Below are 21,104 nucleotides of genomic sequence, written 5' to 3'. Positions count from 1 at the left end.
GATAGATAGATAGATAGATAGATAGATAGATAGATAGATAGATAGATGATAGATAGATACATAGATATATAAAGAGAGACAGACAGATAGGCAGAATAAAAGACAAACGAACAAATTAAAAAAAAAAAAAACCTGTTAAATTTTTCTTTTAGTGAAAAAGCTTTCTAGCTATTGCATCCTAACATTTGGTTGTGGTGTGTGTAACCCCTGAGACATGAAATATTATTTTTTTTTAAATTTATTCATTTATTTATTTATTTATTCATTCATTTGTTTGTTTGTTTGTTTACTTATTTTTATTTTACAACATTCAATTCCACAATCCCTTGAGTTACAAATTTTCTCCCATTCTCTCCCTCCCCCCCCGCCCCCAGCCAGGGCAGCATGCAATCAAATATACTATCTACAAATAACTTCACATTAATCATTAGTCAAGTTGTGAAGAAGGATTATAACCAATGGAGTGAACAATGAGAAAGAAGAAATACAACAAAACCAAAAAAGAGAAAGAGCTAGTAGTTTGCTTCAATCTGCATTTAGACTCCGTAGTTCTTTCTCTGGATGTGGATATACTTTTCCATCATGAGTCTTTTGAAGTTGCCTTATAACCTTGCATCGCTGAGTGAAAGCCAGTCTCTCAAAGTGAGTTGTCACACATATGATGGAGACACTGGATATCTGGTGATGAGAATATGATCACAGAGATCAGGTTGGCGATCAAAAGATGAGATGAGATACCAGTAGAGATGTCATAATAATAAGGAGCAGAGATGTAATATTTACCTTAAATATGACATGATCAGAGAAGTCAACACTTAGTGGACAGTAGTGATATAACATCTTGAAGTCAGCAATAGAGAATAGGATGATGATAATACTAGAGGATACCAACCTCTGTAACACCACAGACCTGAGCTGCCCTGTCTCACATATATCCTGCTGATGTGTATGCCTGCTACATGAAGGAAGTCTTGGACACAATATTTACTAATGTATTTGATAGATGTTATTTGACTGCTTGTAATATATCCTCTATATGCATGCTCTCTATATGTGTTACCTGGTACCTTTTCTCTACAGGTACACTTTTCTCCATTGGCAATGCATTAACCTTTGGAGAAGGATATTACACATGTATGTGATGGGAGGGGCAATAGGAAGCAGAATTTTCTTTTATTTTTGCCATATTGTTTGATTAAATATCTTTTGTTTTTAACTGATGAGTCTTTCAACTAAGGAAAATATCAGTGAAGGTTCGTATGCTATGATGTTGTGTGAGAACTGACCCATTGAAGTCTCTGAACCTACGGGAGGATTTTTGAGGCAGGGATATTACTTGTGTGGGGATTGTATGGGCAGGTGGTATTCTAAGAAACAAAATAAAAAAAATATACCCTCAGAAGTTACTGAAATCCTTGACTTGGTCTTATTGATGTAATATAACTTTACTGTATGCCATGTCATTTTGATTGCAGATTCAAAATGCATCTGTTAAAAAAATTCTGGAAAGAGACCAGTATTTTTTTTTTAAAGAAGCTACAGGTGACCTGTTGATCAAAGCTGCTAACTGTAAGTCACTGTTTTTTGTTGTTAGTGTTACAAAATGTCTCTGTTTTCCTGCAGAGATGAAGCATCTTCCTTCTCATATCTTATTTGTAGTTCTGTATTTTACTTATTTATTGAGTATACCTATTCATATTTTACTAAGATGCTATTGTCTTTGCATGAGTGAGTTTTAAAGTTTTCTTCATTCTCACATGCAATTGTTTCATTATATCCTCAGATCAGAATTCTTTCTCTAGGAATGCGTGTCTGAAGTTATACGTCATGGAAAATAATATTTGACTTGCAAATTGATTATTATATAACTTTTTAGAATGGTATATATTATTTACAATGAGGTTGGTCCATATTTTTTATGAATAGTTTAAAGCATTTTAATTGTAACTTATAATGTAATGACATATTATAATGTAAAAGACATATTTCCATTTATTTGGCATTGAAACAATTGACATTATGCATCAGTCTTAGAGAAAGGCAATACTATGTGTTATGTTTTTTTTTTTCTTCTCCCTTATAATCTTTCCTTATTTGTTCATTTTTTAGAATTACAGGACAACCCCCATCTGTAGCACTGCAGGTGGGAGTTCAACTTAGTTGTAGGCTTCATTTGTTTACCATTTAAAGTTTGTCTGATAGAAATCAATCTGTTTGGAAATGGAGGTTCTCTTTATGTACACAGAATAGAAAATACTACCAGGTCCGACTTGGTAATATCTTTAATTAAGAGAGACAGGAGTAGCTAATAATTCCATTACAGGCAATTAAAAACTTAACATGCACACTGACAAATCTATTGCTAACAAATCAACAGAGATGAACAAGGAGCTTTTCATGAATTTAAGAAAGAATTGAATACCACAATCAATCACAAAAAGAATTGCTAAAACAATTTATAGTAGAACAAAGCCAAAAGATTGAATGAATGAATGATGGTTGACCACTAGCTACTTGTAAGCTTTCAGTGGATTAAAAGTAATACAATTTTAATGGATTCTGCAAGTCCCACATGAATATTAATTAGTACATTTATGATATCAAATTTCAGTCTACCGTTGTAACACAGGAGCTCACCTCTGCCGTTCAGTATCACATTGGATTCAGACATACTGAATGACAGTGGAGATGTAGATACAGGGTTCATACTTTATTCTCACAGTGGCCAGTTGAGAGAGTGTAAAGCCAATGAGAAGCAACTCTTCTAAGGACTACTTCTATGAATAAATAACTTTAGGAATCTAATTGTGAAGATGATGGAATAAAAGCAAGAACATTATGGAGCTCCCACTTCAACCACCTCCAATACCTGTAAAAAAAAATAACTCTAAACAAATTTTAGAGCTACAAAACCCACAAAGTGACAGAAACCAATCTCCTGCTGAAGGCAGCCTGGCAGGCTGACAGGAAGGGTCTCTCACACCAGCCTGGGAGCTTAGCACAGTCCCATGTGAACCATGCAGGCCCAGACCTGGGGTGGCCTTGAACAGTTAGCCAGACCTACCAGAGCAAACTTCAGGAGAGTAAATCAGTTGCAGCTATGGCAGTTTCCAGATTTCTCAACCCATAAATGCAAAAGAGAAAGTAAAATGTCAGTGGGAAACTTTGTTGGGATTAGGTGACAGGAGAGCCCAGTTAAGCCCCTGCCTCTGGGTGAGAGGAGGGCTGTGGTGTGGCAGCTGGAACTGCTGCCCCTTGGCTTCCTCCTGAGTTCCTTGCATGCAGATAATAGGAGGACTAAGCAACCATTCAAAAGTTAATCACTCTTCTTTTTGACATGTTTGTATTTGGATCACATTCTTGGGTGGTTGTCCTGAGATGAGGAATGCTTGTATGCCAGAGTTTGTCATGGCTGTAGAGAGAGTGCCCTCTTCATAGCCCTGACAACAGCTCTGACATCAGCTGTGAAAACACCAGTAATTTGGGACACAGCTGTCTCCATTCAGGAAGCAAAATTCTACCATGGCAAAGAGCTCAAAAGTCAAGTAATTGGCTCACAAGATGAACAAGGTGAGGAAGCACAATTAGACCATAGAATCTTTTTTGGGTACAAAAAAGGATCAAAATATGGAATCAGAAAAAAGAAAACAAAGTCAAAACTCCTGGATCAAAAGTTTTCAAGAAAAATATAATCTGATCACAGGCCATGGAGGAACTCAGGAATCATTTTGAAAATCAAATAAGAGAAGTGGGGAAAAATTGGGAAGAGAAATGATAATGCTGCAAGAATATCATGAAAAGCTAGACAACAGCCTGAATGAAGAAAACAACACAATAAAAATAGACCGACTCAAATGGAAAAAGAGGTCCAAAAAGCTAATGTGGAGAAGAATGCCTTAAGTGTCTGAACTGCCCAAGTAGAAAAAGAAATTCAAAAACTCACTTAAGAGAATAATTCCTTGAAAATTAGATTGGAGCATATGGAAGCTAATGACTTTAAGAGAAATCAATGTATTATAAAACACATCCAAACAAATGAAAAAATAGAAGGCAATGTGAAATATCTCATTGAAAAGACCACTGACCTAGAAAATAGATCCCGGAGAGATAATTTAAAAATTATTGGACTACCTGAAAGCCATGGTCAAAAAAAGAACCTAGACATCTTCCTTCAAGAAATTTTCCAGGAAAATTGTCCTGATATTGTAGAACCAGAGGGCAAAATAGAAATTGAAAGAGATCCCAAAAAGAAAACATCTAGGATTATCATAGCCAAATTCCAGAGTTTCCAGGTCAAGAAGAAAATATTACAAGCAACCAGTAAGAAACAATTTGAGTATTGTGGAAACACAATCAGGATAACACAATTTGTAGCAGCTTCTACTTTAAGGGATCAAAGGACTTGGAATTTGATATTCTGGAGGTCAAAGGATCTAGGATTAAAACCAGGAATCACTTAACCAGCAAAACAGAGTATCATGCTTCAGGGGAAAATATGGTCATTCAATAAAATAAAAGACCATCAGGCAGTCTTGATGAAAAAAAAAAGAAAACAGACTTGAACAGAAAATCTGACTTTCAAGTACAAGAAGCAAGAGAAGCATGAGATGGTAAACAGGGAAAACAAATCATAAGGAACTTATTAACATTAAACTATTTACATTCCTACATGGAAAAATGATCATTGGAACTCATGAGATTTTTCTCAGTATGAGGATAGTTAAAGGGAATATGTGTGTGTGTTCATGTGTGTATTTATTTTTACGTATGTAAGTATGAATATATACACATTTGTGTATAAATAACTTTATATTTATGTATACATATATTTATATATACATACATATATATGTATGTAGAGTAGGGAGTATGTGTGTATAAACACATAAATGTTAGTATGTGTATATGTATCTCCATGTGTACACAGATGGAGGACACAGGATCAGTTGAATATAATGGGATGATATCTAAAAAAATAAAATTAAGAGGAGATAGAGGGTTGGGAGAAGGAGAAAGGCAGATATAGTATATGGTAAATTCTCTCATAAAAAAGAGGCAAGAGAAATTTGCTACAATGGAAGAGAAGAGCAGAAAGTTGAAAGGGAATGTGTCAAGCTTACTCTTACTGTATTTAGCTTAAGGAGGGAATAAGGTACACACTCAACCGGGTATCTTACCCTACAGGAAAGTAGGGGAGATGCAGATAATAGGGGGGATGATAGAAAGGAGGGTAGATTGGGGGAGAGGGTAGTTTGAAGAATACACTTTTAAAAAGGGAAGCATCAAAGTAGAAAGTAGAATAAGTGGGGGGCAGGATAGGATAGGAGGAAAAATAGTTAGTTTTTCACAATATAAGTAATGTGGAAACATTTTGTGTAACTACACATGTACAACCGATATTGAATCACATGTCCTCCCAGTGGGTTTGTTTCAGGTGGGAAGAAGGAAAAAAATCTGGAAATCAAAATTTTAAAAGCAAAGGTTAAAAAAAAACAATCATTTTTTACATGCAATAGAGAAATAAGATATGCAGGCACTGGGGTATAGAAAGTCATCTTACCCTACTAGAGAGTTAGGGTGAGGAAGGGGAAACATATAAGGTAGAAGAGATTTGGGGAAGAGGTATTCAGCAGGCTGTCTATTTTGGTGTGGGGCGGGGTATAGGGGAAAGCCTGGGAAAAAAAAATTTTAAATCCAAATGTTGTGGAAATGAATGTTGAAAATTAAAGAAAAATTTTAAATAAGAATCTAATTGTATAGTAAAGTGATCTCTCTATTTCTTTAGCAATAAATTAAAGGAAAACATTCAAGAAACTAAATCACAACATTCACAACAATGTACCATAAAATTTATTACTAATAGACCCACATATTCTTAAACAAATCATATTCAGTAAGTCACAATTTCCTCAATCAGCATAGAGTACCCAAGTCAAGCCTTCTTTCATCTTGACTCTTGGCTGACTTCCAATCATCCTTAAACCAATCATCCTTAAGGGGTAGCAGAAAGTGGAAACCCTATCCACCCTTAGTTTAAAGTAAGCTCTGAGTAACCAAGTAAAGTCTTCTTTCATCTTAACTAGAGGCTGACATCCAAACCCCATGGCTACTCTTCCACACTCCCAGATCTTGTCTTGATTCTCCTGGCTTTTGCCTGGATTCACAGGTAGGTAGGTCTCATGTAGGCAGCTCTCTGTTCAAGTTTTATATCTCGACCCACAGGAACTATTCCATTTCAAGCCCTTTGAAGTTTCTATTTCTAGGAAAATCAAGCTTAACAGAGCTACAGCAATATTTATAAACATTGCCAGCACAATTCACTTTCTGTCTGAGAAATCAACACAAATCAATAGAGTGTTTCTGTCTGACAATAACACAAATCAACAGACAGAGGACTTCTGTCTGACAAAGGAAAACCAACACAGAACAACAGACAGAGTGCCCACACCACAAACATTGTCCCTGTCATTTCTGCTTGGTCCCAGCCCCTGCCAAACTTTTATCTGCTCTACTGTGTCCTGTTCCATCCTTCCTATTCTGGTTCCTCTCACCATGGGCTCCATGTAATGACATAAGACCTATTAAGGGCAGGGAAGGTCCCAAACTCCCTTAGGCTTATTAAGGGCAAACAAATGTATACTGTTTCCAACAAGGACTTGACACAAAGACAAGACCCAAAAGCACTTCAATAGCTGAAACAAGCAGCAAAGCACTACTTTGCTTGCCATTACATACAGGGAGTAGGAGCATTTATCTGCCATGAGTATAAAGTATGAATCCCTGCATTACACTTGGCATAGTTGTCAAGATCCACCTCAGACTGAAGGCATGGCAACCAAGAGGGCTGGTATGAGATTCCCAGGGTGGCTGCTGATTAGTATGTAGGCTGAGGAAAGAGCCCTCAGTTGGCCCACAAATTAGTAGGTGCAGGAAGTATGGGCCCCTCATTAGACATGGGAATATATGTTCCCCACCCCCAAAGGAGTTGAGGAAGCTTTGCAGAAAATTGGGGATACCCTTGACAAGAAGGGAGTGAGGAATTCTGTAGGGGTTGTGGGCTGGTTGATGTTAACCACTCTAAGGAGGGCTACCAGCAAGTTGACATTGGTTGAGACCTAGCTGTGAAAAGCTCAGTCTGATCTAGCCCAGGAGTGGGAAGAAAGGGGAGTATGGGAGATGAAGCAAGAATTATTAGAAATTGACACCTGAATCTTCAGGGCTCACATGGTTAATGTTTCCTCCACCCCAGAGGTGGCATCATCTGATGAAGAGGAGGACCCAGGTTTGTCATAGTAGGAAGAGGAAGGAGGGGACATGGCAGCTCTGGCTCCCATGCACACACACTCACCTGAGAGCACCAGTTGGGAACTGGTTGCTGTTGGTGGCAGTGCCCTCAGCCCAAATGAGAAGGACACACCCCCAAGAGGACCCTTTTTCCCCCAAGAAGACTCTTAGGAGGATGGTTGGACCATTTGTTTGATTGAGGGGAAGATCAAGGGACCCATTTTGTAGGACCAGGTGGAATGGAGGCCTTATGTAGAACTTTAAATCTACTGGTCCCTGCAGAATGTACAAGGGATGTGTGCTTTGTTACATACTGAATGTATATGTTTATATACTTGATGCCCAACACAAGGTCTCTGTGGCCCTTCAGCAACTGCAAAAGGAAGTTTCTCCAATCACCACCCTTTCCCAGGATCCTGTTGCTGAGTGGTGGGTCAATACTTCTTGTGGATGGGAAGCTATTCTCTTATCTATTTTAGGTCATATAGCTGATCTGGTAGTATGTTGCTGTAGTCTATATGGATGTTGTGGATTGTGGATGCAATGCTCTAGCCTCCTGACTCAAGGGCTCCTAAAGGTGACACCTGTGCAGATTGGAAAGGCCAGGATGCTGGAGGAGTATAGTGAAATGTGTCATGGATCCAAATTGATACAGGCAATCAGGCCCATAAACACCAACATTGCCCTTGTGCCTTGCTGACATATCATCATGTAACCAAAGATAATGCAAACTTTTGAGATTGGCCTGTGAATACCAATTCACTTCCTCCATGTGGACATATCATTATGTACACTCTTATTAATTGCCTGCTGCCACATTCGTACGTTTCTCGGTATATAAAATGAGTGCTGCTCAGTGAGTGGGGGACATTTCTGCTCCTTGCCTTTATCTGCTGTTACTTGGAAGTCACTATCCCTGCCTTGGTGGATGCTTTTGTTCCTATTCTCAACTGGTCACCACGACAATAAAGTGTTTTGGCAGATCCTCTCTGTCTCAACTGGCTGCTGTGAGAATATGAATCCCTTATCTGTGACTCCATTGCTCTCCTTAGGTCTGGCCAAATCCAGTGTGAAACTGAACACTGGAGTTGAGCTCCTGTCTGACAACTGTTTATGTAATAGAGATTTTCAAAACAAAATAATCTCTAGAGCTTGATTGCTTTTTTTTCATTATGAGAAGTCAAGAATGAGGCTATATTGTCTCGTCTATAAAGAAAATTGTAAATGTTTCCTGAAAACTTTGAATAATAAAATCATAGAACCTTAGCGTTGTAAGGGACCATGTCTGTCTGAAGCATGACATACTTTTGGATAGGCTTTTGTACAACTCTTCATATTTCATATTAAAATGGATACCTGAATACTCTAGTGATATTCATGAAATGGTAAGCAAGACAAAGGCATGTTATATGGTGAAACCACAGGGGATTCAAATAGTCTCACATCATCGAGGAGGCATAATTGGAGGGACAGGCACATTAAGAGCATCCCGGATTAAATGAGATTTTGGGATGTAGCTAGTCTAACACATTTGTCACTTTATTGACAGCATTTAAGTTTTCTGTATTTAAGTGATTTCGAACTGTCTTTTCAATGATGGAAATAAAAAACTATTTTACAAACAGAAAAAGAAGCAGGTCATAAAGAAAGTTATGTCCATAGCTTCTTTATGCTATCTCTCTAACATAGCTACTTGAAATAGCCAGGATATTACTCAGCTAAAGACCACTTAGGTCTAATAGAATTCTGGATAAAGGTTCCAGTATACGTTTCTTACTGCCCTAGGAAGAAAGGAATGCATATAATATCCTTAAGCATAACTATAAGTAAATTTTTATATTGGTCTGATTTTAAAGCACAAATTCAACATCACGTAAGTTAATTTAATTGTGGAATCTATGTAGTAATGTCCCCCAAATGATAGAAACATATAATTTAGAAGTTCCAAGGGCCCTCAGACGTCATCCTGACCAACATAAATATGTAATATTCACAAAAAGTCGTCATCAGTTTCTGAAAGAAGATATTCAAGGTGAGAGAACCTTGTGTATTTTGAGGTAGACCATTCCATTTTTTTTACACACCTCTCTTCATTAGGATTGTTTATACGGTTTTTGTTTGCCTTTTTTTCCCTGACACCAAATCTAAATTTGCCTCTTTGCAAGTTATACTTATTGTCCCTGGTTCTGCCCTTTGGTATGATAGTCCTTTGAATATTTAAAGACAGCTATCATGCCACTGTTTACCCCTCACCTTATCCTTTGTAGTCTAAACACTACCGGTTCTTTCAACTGCTCCTTATTTGTCAAGAAACCAAGACCATTCAGCATCTTGGTTGTTGATTTCTTCTGGACAGTTTCCAGCTGTTCAATGTCCATCTCAATTTGTGGCACCCAGGAGTAACCTCTATCTCCCAGAAGAGGTCAAATGAATGCAGAATACAATACAATTCTTAGTTCTCTGTCTCTGGAAACTGACTTTCTTAATGGAAACCCCTGTTTGCATTAGATTTTTGGACTGATCCATCACACTGCTTTTTTATAGTGAACTTTCAATCCACTAAAACCCACAAATTATTTTTAAAGCAGCATCTATCTAGCCACTCTTCCTCCATCTTGAACTTGTGAAATAAAGCTTAGTCTATGTCTTGCCAAAATTATGATTTAATTTTTAAAAATGAAAAATTTAATGTCAGGTTTTTCCCTATGTGATGCCATAAAATTGATTTTAGTGTTGTTTAAATTTTCCCCACTGATTGACAATGAATACTAGATTAAAATTTGGCAAAACATGTGGCAGAGGAGTTAAAGGAAGAAAAAAAGAATAATGTACTGAAAAGCAAAATCCCCAAAATTCCAAAAACAATGTATTTACGCATCACAGGAATACTGCTAAAATATCAAGGCAGGATATACACTAATTCAGTCTGTTAGAGAAAGCTCTTTTTTTGGCAGGTGAAAATATAAGTAGTTTTAGAGTTCCTTTTTAAAGTAAAATTATATTTCATGTTATATATAATTTCAAATTATACATATTTATATGTATGTATAAATTATATTTCAAAAGGTGCAAATAAGGACATCAATACTGTTAAATATTTAACTATGATGTTATCAATTCTAATAAAAAGAGGTGTGTAAAACAAAATAACCATTTATACTATGGATTTTTTTTCCATTTTACAATTTAAGCAAAAAGAAAAACTTATTCTATATACATTTTGAAAATGCTCTGAAAGCTTTTTATGCCAGAGATGGAAGGCAAGATAACCAAAGACTAAGCAGACTAACTAAAATGTCTCCTTTTTATTACTGGTTAATGAAAGATAGATTATTGCAACATCAACTTTGTGGTATGAAATGAAACTCCATGCAGATTTTTGATACATGTGTCACTACGTCACAGTGAACCCTTCCTGATAAACCATCTGTTTCTAATTGACTCCAAACACTTTGCCAGCATCTCAGTCCCAAATTGAAAGAACTAAAGAATTTGTATTAACAATTTACTGAGTTAATCTACTCAATATTCATTAATCAAATCTTTTAATAAAGTAAATATTCTATTTCTTGTAGGTCTCCTTGAATAAGAAAAATAAAATAAATAGTTTTATAATGTAAAATCATATTTGACAAAAATGGAATAAAATATACCCTAAATGGTCCCTGAATAGTCTTAAAAGATATCTGCTGGGCTGTTAGAGCATTGGGGTTCATGATGACAATTTCCCTGTGCTATTCTTTTGCTATTCTCTTTTCTATCATTTCCCTATTATATTCAAATAATGTACCTCATTGGATGGAAACTTTATCAGTGATAGGTAACAGATGAAAAGAAGACATTTTACTGACAACACCTGTTCTTTTATGGAGTTCTTTCCATGGAAAATAACTTTTTTATTGTTATGAGTTCCCTCTTTTGGCCATATCTAACTGAATTCACATAGTATAAATTGAGTCCTTGGGAATCTGGCAATTGGATATAGTTGACTGAACTTGAGAGGTAAAATAACATAGAAGAGCAATTAGATGATTAGTAATAGAACAAGATCATAAAGATGAAGTGAGGACATAGTGCCACCTAAAAAAAATGTTTGTGGGTTTGTTTGTTTTAGATCGGTTCCTACTAATAAGGAAAAAAAAAAATCACTTCCAGATAAAAGACCAAAAGGAGAGCATTCCAAAGAAAATTATGCATCCTTATTCTTTATATATTTTATTAAACTATATATTAAACTTAACAGTGTGTTATAAACAATGCCATGAACTTCCCTTGGCTCTCTTCTGCATATTAAAACATATATTTCATTGATACTCTTTTTTTTTCTTTGTGCTTCTCTATCACTCTCTTATTCCTTCAGCTTCTCTATGCTCCTCCTCTTTTTCTGTAGGGTAAGGTTAATTTCTATACCCCATTGCCTGTGTATATTATTTCCCAGTTATATTTAATATTCATTTTTAAAACTCTGGGCTCCAAAATTTCTCTCTTCCTCTCCTTCCCCTCCCCCCCGCATTGAGAAAATGAGCAATTCGATATAGTTTATACATGTGTAGTCATGAAAAACATATTCATATTAGTCATGTTGCATAAGAAAATATAGAGAAAAAAACTCAAGAAAAAAGTTTAAAAAAAAACTATGCTTCAATATTTATTCAGACATGATCAGTTCTTTCTCTGGAAATGAATAACATTTTTCATTATAAGCCCTTCAGAGTTGTCCTGGATTGTTTTATTATGAAGAATAGTTAAGTCATTCACAGCTGATCATCTTATAATACTGCTATTAATTTGTATCAGTACATTTCACTTTGCAACATTCCATGAAAGTCTTTCCAGGTTTTTCTAAGAGCATCCTGGTCATTATTTCTTATAGTACAATAGTATTTCATAATCACATACCACAAGTTTTTCAGCTGTTCCTTAATTGATTGGCATCACCTCAGCTTCTAATTATTTACCCTCAGAAAAGAACCCTTATAAATATTTTTTGTGCATATAGGTCCTTTTACTTTTTTATGTCTTTTGGGATACAAACCTACAAGTGGTATTGCTAGGTAAAACAGTATGTATGGCTTTTATAGCCCTTTGGCCATAGCTTCTCTGGAAACTTTTTTTTTCTATTAAGCCTATTTTAATGGCTAGGAGTAGATTTCTTTATCTTTCTGTTTTTAAAGTTTATCCTTCACTTTTCAATTGCCTTTGGGGGTTCCTTCTTTTCTTCCTTTTCATTTTTTGAAGTAAGTCTCTAGTTTTAGCTCTGAAAGTGATGAAATTCAGATTACCAGACACTGACAACTGCCACAGCTTCTGTTTGATGGAATCAGATTCCCTTAGTCAAGAACATCCATTAAATGCCAGTTTTAAAATATCAGAATTGCTTTACCTTCTATTACTAATGTAAAAACAGTGAGCAGAAGGTTGTCCTTTCCCCCTCTGTCTGCTGCTAGAAGCATCCCAGGATCCAGAAGTAGTATGCTATAGTAGAAACTATATAGGCCTCAAAATCTAGGCAAAAGGACTTGTAATCACATTCTCGCTCTGTTGCTTCATTGCTTTATCACTTTGATCACTTCATTTCCATAGTCCATAGTGTCATCTTTGTGGTGCAAGGGTTGCACTAGATGGTTTCTAAAATCCCATACCACTTTAACATATATAACATATACATACATATGTGTGTGTGTATATATATATACATATACATACATATATATGTCTATATATTGACATTTCTCTGTTCTGGAAGTTAGTATGAGGGAAAATGGTAGAGGCCCATATAATAGATAATTCAGAATTGAGTACACGGTAAGAATGAAAAGCATGCTAGATCAGAAGTCAGGAGGCAGTTGGGCTGGAAATTGTGCCATTTGATAATTTCTGAGCCTCATTATCCTCATATGAAAAATGGAGAACATAATAAGTTACAGGATTTTTGTAAGCTTCAGATGAAATAATGTGCCTTGCAACTATTTAAATATCATGTAAATATTTACATCATAACTGTTAGGTATAATTTATAGTAACTGGTGTGTATATTACACTTTGACTTGCAAAATACTTTCAGCATCTCATCTAGGTTAAAACCACTCTGTGTGAAAAGCAATATTTTTATTCCCATTTTAGAGATGAGAAAATTAGGCATATTCTGTTGATTGTACTCTATATCATGTCTCTAGAGAACCATGAAGATATTCTTCCAGAAGGCCTCTTCTGCTCCTACTTTGACCACACTTATCCTATAGCAGAAATGAGAAAGACCAAGTATAATCATGAGAAAGAAGTAAAGGTCTAAAAATAGGGGAGAACAACCTCTCTTCCCCTTTAGCTCACAGCTGCTCATTTTATTCTCTGAAAATGCATATAGAAGTATTTTTTCTCTTTAGACAGATAAGACAAGATTTTAACTGTTTTGCCCAAATTTACCATCAAAGTTCCCTGTTTGGTGGCAGACACAATTCAAGCCCTAACCTAAGATACAGAGTCTGTTTGAAACCCAAAATATCTCCTTCAGAATAGTGATAAGAATACAATGAGGTACTGAAAAGGGAAATCTAAGAAATAGAAAGCAGTCAATGCATGAAGAAAAAGAATAGACCCTGGCTCTCATACAGTTCATTTAATCACTAATTTCAGTGTACCTTGTCAAAGTGAGAGGCCTTTACTTTTAGTATCTCTCTGATGATCAACTGTAGCATCCAGAATGAATGCCATTTCCTTTTTTCCCTCAGCCTGAAAAATTTGCAAAGAATTGCTGCCTGAATCCAGAAGTGGCCTTATTGTCACTAGAGGAAGAAGGGGTTGTGAAGATGTTTAAACTTTTAACACAATTTTTAAAAAGGTTGAATGTTAATTGCAGTCAAGAGCTATTTCCCCCGTAGGATGTTGTGTCCTAAAAAGTGAATCCATTGGGGTGGCTAAGTGGCACAGTGAATAGAGCACTGGCCCTGGAGTCAGGAGGACCTGAGTTCAAATCCTACCTCAGACACTTAACACTTACTAGCCATGTGACCTTGGGCAAGTCACTTAACCCCAATTGCCCTGCCCTACAAAAAAAGCAAAAAATAAAATAAAATACATGGTGAATCCATTTATACTATTCTCCTGCTTTAATATAGAGAGTTTTGAGGCATGGACTAAGAAAAGATTGGGAATCATAGGATTGAGATTGGTAGGGAAATAAATTTAATATATTATTTTATATGAGCAAAATACTATGGTAAGAGATGGAGAACCAATGCAAAAAATGTAAATGTGCCTGTTCCCTAGGTGCTTAAATTCTATAGCCCCAAGGTGACATGGTGATTAGAGAGATGGATCAGGAGTCAGAAAAACTCAAATTCAAATTCTACCTCAGACTGCTTAGCTTTGTGACCATATAAAGTTCAAAAATCCATAAAGAGCTTTGTAAATACCTTCTCCTTGGAGTCCCACAATAACCCTGATGAGATAGGTGGTTTTATTATTTCCATTTTATACATGTGGAAAGTCAGGCAAAAATATTAAAATAATTTGTACAAGGACACATAGCTAGTAGGTGCTAAAGATATGTATCGACTCAGTTTCTAATTTAAAGTCCAGTACTCTATCCATTGTGTTATCTTACTTATCTTCCTGCCTCATAGACTATATTTAATTAGTTCTGACTCTCTAACTTGTCTTTAGTTTCCACTAATCTACATTTCTATTTTTTGACCAATGATTATTTTGATGTTGGTTAAAATATTTTTGCTGATAACTTAATGTCTTTTTATTTACTTTAATTATTCAATTACTTCCTTTCCCTCCATTATTTCTCTCAAATTTTAAATATTTCCTCTTTCCAAATAAGGTGGTATTTTTTTGTCTACCTTTACAAAGTATCCCCTTTACATTTTGATTGTTCTAGCATCAAATATATAAATTATTTAAGTAGTGTTGTCATTTTAATCATCTGAGTTTACCTAACCTGGTTTCATCTAAAGTCTACCCCAATGTCCAGTCTGTTTCCAACTAATTTTGATTTTGCTTTTTTATCATCTCTTGTGTTTTACCTCCTCCTCTATCACAACTGTCACCATGGTGTTGCCTTGCAACATCTAATGACTGTACTATCACATTAACTTTCCATTCTCAAATTTCTCTCCAGTCGAGTCCATCTTCCACTCAACCATCAAATTACATTTCCTTAAGCATAGGTCTAACTATTTCATCCATCTCTCTATTTCCTCCCATTTGATGAACTCTCACCTCCAAAATCAAATATAAAAATCTCTGCTCAAATCCCTTTACAAGCTGCCTCCTTCTATAAATCCAGTCTTTTTTGAACCAATCAACACATACTCTATATTCCAGAGACTAGAGCTAGCTTCTTTGTTATTCTACATAGAGGGCTCCATCGCTTAATTCTTTGCATTTTCTCTGGCTATCCCCTCTTCCTAGAACATCATCTCTCCTCTTATCTGCCTTGTGAATTCTTTAGATTACTTCAAGTCTTAGCTGAGACCTCATCTATAAGAAGCTTTTCAAAAGCCCTTTTAATTTTGAACTCCCTCTGTTGATTGTCTACCCTTCATCCTGTTTATATATTTCTTTTTATGACTATTTTCTGGTTACATGGCTTCCCAATCTCCAGACCCCATTAGGATATGAGCTTGAGAAGAGCTACTATATTTTGAATTTATATTTCTAGCACTTGGCACAGTGTTTAGTACATAGCAGTAGACATTTAATAAATGTTTATTAACTAACTATAACACAATAAAGGAAAATGCTAAATATTCTAATTATTGAAGGTATTCTTAATTTCTTTAATAATTCTTCTCATTGGATATTTTGTTTTAATTGTGCTTTATTATATTTACCCCTTGATTTTTTTTAATTTCAAGATAATTTGGAATGGGTCATCCCTTTTTCTTTTTTCATCCTGGGTATTTTTAATGCTATATAAAATGATAACACATATGTCTTTATTTTGTACCCCAAAAGGTTACATAAATGAATACTTACTTTAATTGGGCATTTTTTTGTTGATAATTCCCTTTTTTCCTACATATTACATTATCAGAAAAAGTCAAAATTTAATCAATAAATAGTGATAATTTGTCTTTTTTTTATCTGTTTTTACCTTTATTTTTCTCTTTCTCCACTCCCTTTCCTTATCCATATGCCTTTCAGATTTCATGTGGTATCCAGGTGCATGCAGCCACAAGGATAGGTACTTTCACTTTCTTTTTCCTTCTTCTCCCCAGGATGAAGGGTCCCCAGAACTCTTAGACTAATTGTCAAGAAGCATAACATGGCTTCCCACAATGTTTGAATAAGCTGAAAGTTATCAACTACAACCTTTTCAGTAGAATAAAGAACCATAAGCCTTTTTTATATCCCCTAACACAGTAAGATCATCGTTCTGTTAAAAGCTCCAAAAACTCTGAGCCACTTCCCCCATTGCAATGTAAACTGCAGGTGCAACCTAAGCACCCCTGAGCCTAGGCATCTCTCTCTTTCCTGTACATATCAACTGCTAGACCTTTTCACCTGCCCTTCAACTGAACTGTTATGTCTTGAATTTCCCAGGAACTAAATGAATTCCTTTAGGTCAGGGATTGTCTGACTTTTTTACTTGTAGTGATTAGTACAACGCTTAAGAAATGCTTTTGAGTAGAGGATTCTGGGAAGATGGTGAAGGATGTCAGACAATTCAAAGCTCTCAAGATCCCCACCTCCCCCCCCAATACCTAGCCGCCCTCTGCCATGTAAATAAAGTAAAATAGTGCCACTCAGGGCACAGACATTGCATATACAAATAAAAAAGAAGAAAGGAACAAGCAGGGGACCCTGGGAAAATCAGAGAAGATCTGAAGAAAAATTGCAGTATCAGGTTTGGTCCCTTTGAATAATAGATATCTCCAGGCAAGGGTCTCCTAAAACAAAAAGCACCAAGCTGCATAAATAAGAAGAATCAAACCCTGAGGTTAACTGGGTTGGAAGGTAAGTGCCTTGGTCCTAGTCACAGAAGCAGTTTGGTGGGACACCCCTGACTATTGATAGTTGCAAGAGGCTAGAGGTTTGGCTTTGCTTTCAGGTTTGAGAGGAGAACTGAAGAACTGAGGCCAGAAGCAACATCCCCCATACCACAAGACTAGAAGTGATTACAAAACTTAAGATGTCACTACAAAAATTGTACAGGCAAAGAAGAAAGAATCCAAACATAGAAAGTTATTATTAGAATAGAGAAGGCTAGGTTACTTCTTCAGAGGAGGATAATGAAGCAAAGAAACCCTCTTCTATCCCAAAGAGTAATGTAAAATTATCACCTTCCCAAAAAGAATTTATAAAAGAATTTTAAAAATACTTTTAAAAATCAAATGAGAAAGAGGAAAAACTAAAAAAAATCATTGAAAAACAAGATTATGAAAAATCATTCAATTAGAACAGGAGATCCAGGATCTTAAGTAGGAAAATGTCACAGAAAATTAGAACTGGGCAAGCAGAAGCCAGTAAAATTATAAGAGATGAAGAAATAATAAAACAAAATATAAAAAAATGAAAAAATTGAAACATAAGGGAAACAACTGATCTGGAGAACAGAACAAGAGAAAAAAAGAATAATCAGACTACCTGAAAACTATGATAAAATAAAGAATCTTGATGCAATATATAAGAAACAAAGAAAATTGTCCTAGAACATTAGAAAAAGGGGAAAAATAGAAATAAAAAAATGAACCATCCATCACCACTTGAAATAAATCTTATGAGGAAAACTCATAGGAATATTATGGTCAAATTTTACAATTCCAGCTCAAGGACAATTTATTAAGAGTGACAAGTAAAATAACACAACTTAAATATGACAGTGCCACAATTAGAATCACATAATACCTGGCATCACAGACCCTGGAGAACTCCACATCATAGAACACTATATATTGAATAGGAATAGAAGTGGGATTTTGACTGAAAATTTAATACGTAACAAATTTAAGCCAAATCCTGAATGGGAAAAAAAATAGGTACATTTCATTAACTGTCAGATTTTCAGGATTTTGCTTTAAAAAACAAACCAAAAAACAACCCTAAATTTAATAGAAAATATGACATACAAGGGACAAGAGAAACACAAAGTACATACCAAAAACTGATTAGATGGGATTCAATGAGGACAGATCTTTTATTTATGTGAAATATGAAATGTTATATTTAAGAGTGTGCTTAGTAACTGGATAGTTCCTAAGAAAGATTGGGGTAGACCTGAGTTTGAAATGACTTTAAAAAACAAAAATGTTTAGGAACAGATGAAAGGAATAATCATTTTATACAAATGAGGTCCAAGAAGAAAAATTGACAGAGGAAGTAGATGGGGGAGGTAGATTGGTAGCTCATTGTTTTTAAGGGGGCACAATACGTATATATTCAAGAGTATAAAAATCTTTACATTCAGATAGGGAAGGGGGAGGAATAATGGAAGAATTGCTATAGGGCAGGGGGAGGGAATAGTTTAAAGGGCAGATATAGAAGGGTTTTTAGATCAATGGGAATAGGAGGATAAGGGAGAGATCCTTGTGATGCTAAGGGAGGGATCTCTAGAAGTGAGGGTGAGTGAATAGGCTATAGGGGGTTATAGAAGGATGCATAGATTTATGGGAATTGGAAGATAGCAGAGGGGTCCTTGATGGGGACATAGGTTGAGTCAGGAGAGATAGGAAATATGAGGTATGCACAAATATGAAAACAAATATCAGTAGTAGAAAAAATCGTTAGGGAAAGTATATGTCTATGTATGTATGCATGTGTCTATGTTTATATGTGTGTATAAGTATCTCTCTCTATATATATATATATCTATATACATATATACATACATGTGTGTGTGTGTAATCCACACTTAATTGTAACCTTTGGGGGTGAGAGGAAGACGGGAAAAAGAAGAAAGTAAAAAGAGCACAGCAGAAAACAAATGAAAACTTATAAGGAAGAAAAAATGGACAGCTCTCTATACAAAGTGTAGTATTTATCAAATGGGTTTTCTTGAAATGGAAATTTATTGTTATATGTCTTGAATTCTCTATTATGTTCTGCTGTGCAGAGAATTTCTTTTGTTACTTTTTTTGTTTTTTATTCCTTTTGTTATTTTGAATTTGTTTCAGTATTTTAAGTTTATGATGTGTTTCTTTTTCTTTATTCTGTATTTGAGATCTGGTTTTTGAGTTTAAAACAAAAAGATGTTTTAGATTCATTGATTGATTCTCTTACATTGCTGTGCAATTTTTATAAGTAAGTCAAGTAAGGGGAAAGGAGGATATTCTTGTTTAATCCTGGATTCATTGGGAAAACCTTCAGTGTTTCCCCATTACTATCTCTATATATGCCTATAGAGATTCTTCCATTATTCTTTCCCCCCTTCCCTATCTGAATGTAAAGATTTTTATACTCCTGAATATATACATATTGTGCTCCCTTAAAAACAATTAGCTACCAATCTACCTCCCCCATCTACTTCCTGTCAATTTTTCTTCTTGGACTTCATTTGTATAAAATGATTATTCCTTTCATCTATGCAAAGACACATATAGAGCATCTATACATACATATAGCATATACATATATACACATATTCTATATAGGTACACTATATGTGTGTGTATGTATATATATGTGTGTGTATGTATATATGTGTGTGTGTATATGGAGAGAGACAGATAACTTATAATTTATGTTTTGGGGGGATTTTACAACAAATTACTGTTATAATTTCTTAAAGCTTCTTTTCTGCATATAATTTATATAATCATGTGAATTCAGGTGGTTTTGCTTTTTAATTCAACCAATTATCTATTTGCTTTCTTAAAATGAACCTTTATCTAGGTCCAACTTGACAATTTTGAATAATTTTATGGATATATTGCTATAAGATTTCTCATAGATTTCAAATTTTTTTGAAATAATATTCATTATTCTGTAATTGGACTATAATTCTCTATCTTGGCTTTATCTTTCCCTAGTCTAGGTATGTGAACTACATTTGTATCACTAAAAATATTTAGTGATGTTTTCTTTCTCACTTTTTAAAGAATAATTGGGTTACTAATTGTTTTAGGGCATCTTGGTGGTAAAGTGGATATTGTTGGGCAAAGAAATCATGAAGACTAATGTTCCTGAGTTCAAATATGGCCTCAGACAATTACTAGATATGTGACCCTCAGCAAGTCACTTAACCCTGTTTGCCTCAGTTTCCTCATCTCTAAAATAACCTGGAGAAGGAAATGACAAATCACTCCAGTTTCTTTGCCAAGAAAACTCCAAATGGGGTAATGAAAATTCAGACACTACTGAAAATGACTGAACAAGAAGAATTTTATTAATTGATCTTTAAATGTTTAATTCATTTGTCATGATTTAATGAGGTATAGATTTTATTTCACAAAGCATAGCTTTTTAAAGATGAATAGTTCTTAAAGTATTACTCTTCTAAAAACATGGACACCAGGAAATTCAAGAATTAAGCCATGGTCTCTAGCCACACATTAAAGAATAAAATAATATACTTTTAATATGATACAAGAGAACAGAGCCTGCTGTAATAGTTTTTTGTCTGCCTCTGTCACTATGTGGGTCCTCAATTATATATAGTCAATGCTTCGAAGTATGAAGACAATGGACTACATATCTGCTCTAATGAGGCCCACAGGAGTAGGGAGAGTAATGCCCTTTGAGAAGTCAACTTTGAACTCTGAGGGGCCATCAACTGAGTTAGACAGTGTCAGGTGAATTTAAAATGAAAGAAAGTTTGATCTTAGAGGAAGAGTTCATGCAGAAAGCACAGGTGATAACAGTGAATTTGGAAT

This window comes from Petaurus breviceps, unplaced genomic scaffold (assembly GCF_028583685.1).
Source record: "Petaurus breviceps papuanus isolate PSGF00001 unplaced genomic scaffold, PetGlider_PUasm1.0 181, whole genome shotgun sequence".
Classification (NCBI taxonomy): domain Eukaryota; kingdom Metazoa; phylum Chordata; class Mammalia; order Diprotodontia; family Petauridae; genus Petaurus; species Petaurus breviceps.
This window is presented reverse-complemented; position numbering follows the sequence as displayed.